Genomic DNA, 8,739 nt, shown 5'->3' on the forward strand with positions numbered 1-8,739 from the left:
AACGTGCAAATAATTTGTTACAATCCGTGGTCTAACGACGATTAAAGCCGGCAGATAGAAAGAGATAGAGAGATAGAGAGATAGAGAGATAGAGAGAGAGAGAGAGAGAGAGAGAGAGAGAAAGAGACAAGATCGACGAAAGCATTTGGTCACGCGATACGGTCGGTCCTTCATGATCTTTTATAACTAAAAATTTGCCGATGTCATCACGATCTTTAATACCAACCATTTTTCATTTAACGACCACGATTGAATGTAATATTAAAATATTATCTTATCTTTAGAATTTCGTCATGTTCATCGTTCACTTTTTATTCTATACTTTGTATATATAATACACATTCTCATTTTTCGTCAGATCGATTATTACGAACATTTTTTAATCCGACGAATCTCTTACCCCCTACCAATCTCATCCCCTTCCTTCTTTCTTCCCTCTCTTCTATTCTTTCCCTTTCTTTCCTTTCTCCTATCCTCCCCATTTCATCTGACTATCCCTTTCCAATTTTGTTTCTAATTTACGAAAAAAATATTACTTTCTTATCGTTCCACGAATAAATGACAAATCGTACATCTATGTATTACAGTTTAATACATTAATTATGACGAGATTGATTAATATTGTCTATGTTAGAGACAGTTATATATGATGTCAGTCGTTGATATGTCCTTCGATCGATCAAACTTGCCAAATCAGAGATCGGGGATATTGAGTAAGAGATATAGAGATAGAGATAGATATAGAGAAAGAGAGAGAGAGAGAGAGAGAGAGAGAGAGAGAGAGAGAGAGAGAGAGAGAGAGAGAAAATCAAGATAATAAATACAAATCGGTATCTTCGGATCATGACGAATAGTAATAACAACTGATTGTAAATTTTCGAGATATACGACCAATGAGCATCGACTGTGAATCCTCTTAGAAAAAATTTTATGTCAATGTCAAGAATAAAAAGAAGAAGAAGAGAAAGATGATAATGATGATGATGATGATGATGATGATGATGATGATGATGATGATGTTGATGACGATTCTTGGAAGAATATCAGAAGGAAAAGGAAAGACAGAGAGACAGAAGATACTAAAGATCAGTTAACAGAAGTTAGCAGAATGCCATTTCTCAGGTTAGTTATTCATTATTTATTTTCGTCTGATAATCGTTGGCCAACAACAGCGAAAACTCGAAGTTTATCGTTCGCTTTACGCGTCACGTTTTATTCTCCCTTTTACGCTTCCAGTCAACCACAAAATAGGATTATAAAAGCGTTTATTCGTATTCGAACGTTCGTGATGATGTAGTATACTGGTGATGCTAGAATTCGTATCGTTGGGTTCTCGAAAATTTTCTAATTTGACCTTGACTATATCCCATCGATCGTCTTTCCCATAAATTAATACCCAAACGTTTATATATGTACTACGTATCTACATATCTATATTTGTTATATATATATATATATATATATATATATATATATATATATATTTATTTAATAGACATATGTGTACGTATATGTATGTATACAATTTACGTATTTAGGTATCCTTAGGTATACCTATATTATTCGATCGAGCTTGCAGCATATAAACACACAAACAGACACACATGCACACACATCTACACACTCCTACCCACACAATAATACGATTTGTGATCACCTTTATTAGAGTATTTACGAAAATGGTCTTTGCCTATGTAGTTGTTGACCATCTAATAGAAGAGCTTAAATTATTCCAAGTGAAATATAATAGGGTGGAGGAAGTAATCGCAAATATTTACGAGAATACATACGCCTGTTGTTAGAGAGAATGAGATGAAGAAGAGGAGGGAGAAAGTAGTATAAATTAAATGTTTGGTCGGATTTATCGAAACGAGACACGCAAACCGTAAGGGATTTCGTGAGAAACGTTAACGTGAGTCTACTGTGTTTTCCTCGTTTTATATATTTATTTTTCCATCGTATATATCTTTTGTATTCCCCAGATAGATAGATAGATAGATAGATAAATAGATATATAGATAGATATAGTATATATATATATATATATATATATATATATATATATAATACATAGATTTATTTCAGAAGATTGTCATAATTGAGAAAAAAAAAACTAGGGGAAAAAAAGAGAAAAGGAAAAAGAGAATAAAAAAATAAAAAAAAAAAATAAAAATAGAAAAGGAAGCAAAAAAATAATAAATTACACGATCGAATTCGATTCGTTCTCTTTCATTATAATTAACTAAATTAGATCGTCTAATCGACAAACGAACTTTCTTGCATGATTAAAACGATAAACGTTTAAGAAACGTTATCATTTGAAGAAGGAATTATTATATCTGGCAACTCTTTCTTATGTACACACGCGCGCGCACACATACAGACAAACACACACACATAGACGCACATATGTACATACATATATATATCACATATACTATTCGTATATCTCGTTTGTCTCTAATGCGAGAACCCTGCTCTCGGAAACCGTATTATTAGCCGCGGCGTTTGACCTGCCTTCTTTAAAGCTTACAAATTTATAGCTCTCTCTCTCTCTCTCTCTCTCTCTCTCTCTCTCTCTCTTTCTCTATCTCTCTATCTCTTTCAAACGATTATCGAGCTTTTGTAGCCTGTTCTTCAGAAAAAAGAAAAAAGAAATGGGGAAAAAAAGAATAAATAAATAAAAGGAAAATAAAATATTAAAGGAAATATAAAATAGATATTAATAAATGAATAAAAAAAGAAAAAAAGAGAAAAGAGAGAGAGAGAGAGAGAGAGAGAGAGAGAGAGAGAGAGAGAGAAACGTGGGAAAATCTAACGGCGTTGGAGATCGAGGCTACGGATTTATTTTTGATAAATTACATATATGGTAATACGTATTTGTATCGTTTGTGCATATCGATCTTTTGTAAAAAGTTTTTTTTTTTTTTTTTATTTTTTTTTTTTTTTTTTTATTTGTTTCATATTCCATACCGCGGTTCTTTTTTTCTTTTTTTTTTATTTTTTTACTAAGTTTTAGAAGCCATTTGCATCGGAGTGTAATGAGATTTCAAGGAGAAAGAAAAAAAAAATATATATATATACGATTTACCGGTGAGGATTCTTAATCGTCTTCTCGAGGAATAGAAAGAGAAAGCGAAAGAGACAGTGGGTGAGACAAATAGATATATAAAGAGAGAGAGAGAGAGAGAGAGACAGAGAGAGAAAAAGGACGAAAGTTTAACTACGATCTAAGAAATTACTGCCAGCGACATGTAATTTGCTTTTCTTATTAATCATTTCTTCTTCGCTCTATTAGAAATCTCGAGTTTAATACAATAGGATTTAAACAGACAATAACTTTTAAATAAAAAAGATATTAGAATTATTAATACATTTACTTGGTTGAAATACTTTTTAAAGGAATTTCTATTCAACATAGAATGGATGTACCATATCTATCGATCTATCTATCTATCTATCTATCTATCGATCTATCTATCTATCTATCTATCTATCTATCTATCCATCTATCTATTTATCTATCTATTTCCCGTTAAACGTTTACGTTCTTTTATATATCGATGTCGTCCTCTTGTTATTTAGTTAGAGAGAAAAAGAAAAGAAAATGAAAAGAAGAAAAGAAAAGAAAAGAAATAAATAAAAAAAGAAAAAAGAAACTATATCGAGGTATCATCGAGAGCGTTTTAACGATTTGTCTTTTCTCTCTCTCTCTCTCTCTCTCTCTCTCTCTCTCTCTCTCTCTCTCTCTCTCTCTCTTCCGTCTTACGGTAAGAAACGAAAAGTTAAAAAAAAAAAAAAAAAAAAGAAGAAAGAAAAAGTTAAAATCGTACGAAAACACTTTGGTGAGTGGCATTAAACGTTGAGATAAAGTGGTCGTTGGAACTCACTCCTTTTTCTTCTTTTTCTTTTTTTTTTTCTTTTTCTCTTTCTTCTACTCTTTCTTTCCTCTTCTTTTGTTCTTTTCTCTCGGTCTTTTCTTTTTGGTAGAATCGTAATCGGAAATAAAAATGTAACACAACGATGTGAGACGCGTCGAAGAAACGAGGCCGTTCGTGGCTTTTCCTCGAATCGCCTTGGGAAACGAATGAAATTGGATGAAAGTCGACCGACTGCTCTCTAACCGCCATTTTCGTTGCACAAAGGTAAACATTTTTACATAGGTATTCGACTATAGTAGACGTGAAAACCTGAATTTTTCGTTTCTTTTCTTTTCCTTCTTTCGTTCTTTTCCTTTTTCTATTCATTTCTTTTTTTCTTTCTTTTTCTATTCTCTTTCTTTCTGTCTGTCTGTCTCTCTCTCTCTCTCTCTCTTTCTCTCTTACTAACTTCTTTTTTCTTTTTCTTTACTCTCTTTTTGTCATCGTAGACAAACTTTTGTTTTCGAAAATTATACGACATCGTACATTTCAAACGCATCGTATTTTTTCTAAAATTATATAGATCTTTTTTATAGATCTTTTATTACAATAACATTGAGTCTGAAGTCGCGAAGAAAATTTTACTTTCTCTCTCTTTCTTTCTCTTTCTCTCTTCCTCTCTCTCTCTCTCTCTCTCTCTCTTTTTATATCTCTGTCATCAGAAGATCATTGAAGAATTTAATCTTTCGTGGATTAATCCAAAACGTAGGTTTATCAATTTTTATGATACTCCATTAATATAAATCAATTATCTATAATATGCAATATATAGATATATATCTTCTCATTTTGATTCGATTATAAATGACAATGACGACAAAAATATACCGTTAATAAATTCAATTGTAATCGTGTATATGGAAATAATAATTAAAATATCGATCGTCAAATCTATAGAAATAATTTTGTTGAAATTTGTATCGTACATTCGTAACATTATTAGGATCTTATATAAATGTCCATATATCATTTTATAGAATGTTTTTATATAAAAACATTCAATAAAACATCGTGTGAATTATTGACCGATGAATAAAAGAGAAAAAAACAACAACAAAACAAAACAGAACGAAAAAAAAAATAGAAAAATGGTGAGAGAAGAATGATGAGAAAAAAATCGTAAAAAAAAAATAGACCGCTGTCTGAGTATTGGATGATAAATTCGTAAGGAAATAGGGACGAACAGCGAAGAGAAAGTAAATAAGTAACTACTCGAAAGCTCTTGGAGGTGCAACGACCGAATCGTTTCGCGAGGTATAGAGAGGCTGCCTGAAATGGAATTCGATAGTGGTGGTCGGTCGAGCCGCGAGATGATCCATTTTGGTATGTTCATTTTGAAACTAAAAGCGATAGTCTCGTTCTTACGTTTTCTTCGTTTATCTTTTTCTTTTTGTCTTTATATACTAAAAAAGAAAAAAAAAAAAAAAAAAAAAAAAGAAGGAACAAAAAAAGAAAAAAAAAACGAGAGAAAAGAAAAACATCATAGATTTTCCGAAATCATAAAGAACGAATAGAAATAACTTAAGAATTAATATCAAACGTATATTGATATAGAGGAAAATTTTTGTAGAAAAACTTATATATAACTTAACAAGCGGAAAAAAGAAATACGATAGAGATCTAACAATATCTTTTTCCAATGTCTAATGGACCGTCGTGTTTAAGAACATTAAATATTCTTGTGTGAATTTATTTATATCTAAGTCTAATCTATATATATATATATATATAACGTTGAATAGTGTCTGTGTTAGTTTGTGCGTTCGTAGTATGTGCGTGTATAGAGTCCATTAAGGAGAGATGGAAAGACCGATAGGCTGTGGCGAGTCTTACTAAGGTAAGAGAAATAAAGACGAAAGAGAAAGAGAAGGAGAAGGAGAAATGGAGAGAGAGAAAGAGGAAGAAAGAGAGAGAGAGAGAGAGAGAGAGAAAAAGAAAAAGAAAGAGAAAATGTCGAGAAAATAAATAAAATGAAAAGGAAAGTATACGTATGTATATACGTAGATGGGTAGTTACATAAGTATATACTTGTAAGGGTCGTATTAAAATACGCTTCATCGACTGTCTCCGTTCTTTTTACCCTTCTTTTTTATCCTACTTTTTTCTCTTTCTTTTTTTTTTTTTTCTTCTCTTCTTAACCCTATTCTCTTTTGCTTTTTGATCTTTTTATTTTACATCTGCCATAGCCCCCATAGATCCCTGACATAGTATAAGGAAAAAAAAAAAGGGAGAGTCAATAAAAATGTATCTCGCGTATACCATCCTCTGATATAATATTATAGGCGCATAGTGCGATGCACACCGTTACGTGTGCACTGCACTCGTCGGTCTTCCAGCTACTCGTGCCACTTCGAAATATTAGTTTATACGATTACTTCTCGGTACGCTGAGCGTAACAGCCGACTCTAATATTTTACGTTCCTTTATCTTTTTCTTTTTCTTTTTTTTTTTTTTTTTTTTATTATTTATCTTTTTTTTTCTCATGCTTTTTTACATTTTTTTTTTTTTCGTTAATAAAACAAATTCATCGTGCGACCAGCTTGGGTTTGTCAAGGTTTTTAATTAAAATTATGTAAAAAAAATGGTTAATTGTATTGTCCAGTTAGCGGACCTTTTCGTTACATTTTTAATTCTTTTTTCTTTTTTCTTTTTTTTTTCTTTTTTTTTTTTTTTACTCTCCTCCTCCTCTTTTCCACCTTCTGTCCTTTCTCCTTGCTTTTTTTTTTTCTTTTTCCTTTCTACGTTCCTCTTTCTTGCTGTTCTTTCCATACTTTTCTTTTTCTTTTATTTCATTGATCATTCCTTTTTGTTATGATCGCGTAGTTAGGAGATTATCGTTTATATCTTCATTTTGTCCTTCTTTTTTTTCCTTCCTTTCTTTCTTTCTTTCTTTTTTTCTTCACTTTTTTTTATTTCATTGATCATTTTTTTTTTTTTTTCGTTATAATCGAGTCATTTTTAATAATAATAATAATAATAATAATATGTATCGAAAATAATAATAATAATCGATATACATATTTGAGATCGTTCGAGAAAGTGAACGATAAAAATTTACAATTCATAGGAGAGTCGAAGTATCGACTCGAGCAAATAATTATTTGTCATTATTTATCAATCGAATGCATCGGGAATCGCGATAAAATCTTATATCCAACGAGAGTTCTTTTCTCGATCGTATCTAACTACCTGGAAAATTGATATCAAAACGACAATGGGTGGTCTTCGAACGATTAGTAAAACGACATCGGTTGTTTCATTAAGGAAAGAAAAAGAGGCAGGAAAAAAAGGAGAAAGAGAGAGAGAGAGAGAGAGAGAGAGAGAGAGAGGAGGAGGAAAAAAAGGGAGGCAAAAAGAGAGGGAGAGAGAGAGATAAAAAATTACGATGATCCACATAGATAAAATACGTTTTCTTCGACACTGACAAATGGCCAATCTTCCCGCGTATCGCCCTCACGTACTCGTCGTAATCTTAAAGTGAAATATATCGAGCATCTACGGACAACCTTTCGCTAGGAAGAAAAAAAAAATATTCCGTCCTTTGATATTTACCCTAGAAGAAAATTATTGGGCTCTGTTTCTTTTCTTTTTCTTTTATAATTTTTTTCTTCTTTTCTTGTTTTCTTTTTTCTCCTCCCATCCCCCTCCCCTCCCTCTCCTAAAAGTAAAACGATCTATCCCCTTTTTTTTCTCTTCCCTTTGCGTATGCGCAAAAGGGAATGAAATATCAAAAGGAGATTGAAATTTTCGATTGGATTCTATTCGAACTCGGTCATCGATCGATCACGTTTTTTCAACTTTATTGAAAATTCTTCGAAATTATTTTCAATCCAATTCTAGATCGTGTTTTTAATTATCAATAGTTAATCATCACTTTCTTTCTCTATTACAAAAATTTCAATATAATATTGAATATGTATGTAATTTAATTAATAATCATCAATAATCGATCATCGTTAATATTAAAACAAATGTAGAATAACTCAAACAAATATAGACATCTACATCTATCTCTTTTTATTTCAATTAAACTCACCGGTCAACGTCCGACGCTCTCTAGTACTTATTCTTTTTCCTCGCCTTGGATGCGAGTGTCCTCTTCGAGGCGACGATTGAACTTCTTCTTTTTTACGATTTCTATCCGACTCTTTTCTTTTTTCTTTCTTTCTTTTTCTCTTTTCTTTTTCTTTCTTTTTTCCTCCTTTTTTTCTATTTACTTCTTTCTACTTGTTCTTCTTTTTTTTTTTTTTTTTTTTTTTTTTCTTTTTTATTCAAATCGCAAACAACAACGCGCGCGCTTCATCAAGATAGTCCAACATAGAGAATGGAAAAAATTGTTCGATCATATAGTTCGCGTGATATATTTTTTTATTCCTTTTAAAGAATGCGTTAAATATATTTTCAAGTTCTCCTTTATATGTTTTTCTCTATTCTTTTTTTTTTTTAATCGATCTCTCTTTCTTTCTCTCTCTCTCTCTCTCTCTCTCTCTCTCTCTTTTTATCTATCTATCTAACTATCTCTCTTTTTTTTTTCTTATCTTTCACTATTTTTCAGTTCGGTTTTTATTTATTGTTTTGTTTAATTTTTTTTCTTTTCTTTTTTTTTTTTTTTTTCTTTTATTTTATTCTCACGAAGAGAAAGAAAGGAGGATCGGTGACACTTACGCACTTACGTACGCATGTACGTACACACGCATGCACACACATACGCACGCACGCACGCACGCACGCAGGGGGACACCTACGTAAACGTACGTACACGTCCCCGTACGGCGAACGTCCTCGCGCCACGAAGGCCCGCGCAGCACTGACTCTTTCC

The 8,739-nt window shown here is 31.8% G+C and overlaps 1 protein-coding gene across 8 annotated transcripts in view; it reads right to left on the bottom strand.

Moving 5' to 3' along the window:
- The window catches only part of LOC124949684, a 67,048-nt gene extending 58,309 nt beyond the window's left edge, over nucleotides 1–8,739 (bottom strand). For 7 of the 8 annotated variants that reach the window (XM_047495245.1, XM_047495244.1, XM_047495243.1 and 4 more), the window contains exon 1: nucleotides 7,957–8,418. The gene's annotated coding sequence lies outside the window, so the exon portion shown is untranslated. Of the gene's footprint in view, nucleotides 1–7,956; nucleotides 8,419–8,585 lie in introns of those variants that run through there. The other variant, XM_047495240.1, reaches the window with a different exon arrangement.

This window comes from Vespa velutina, chromosome 6, assembly GCF_912470025.1.
Source record: "Vespa velutina chromosome 6, iVesVel2.1, whole genome shotgun sequence".
In the NCBI taxonomy this organism is placed as follows: Eukaryota; Metazoa; Arthropoda; class Insecta; order Hymenoptera; family Vespidae; genus Vespa; species Vespa velutina.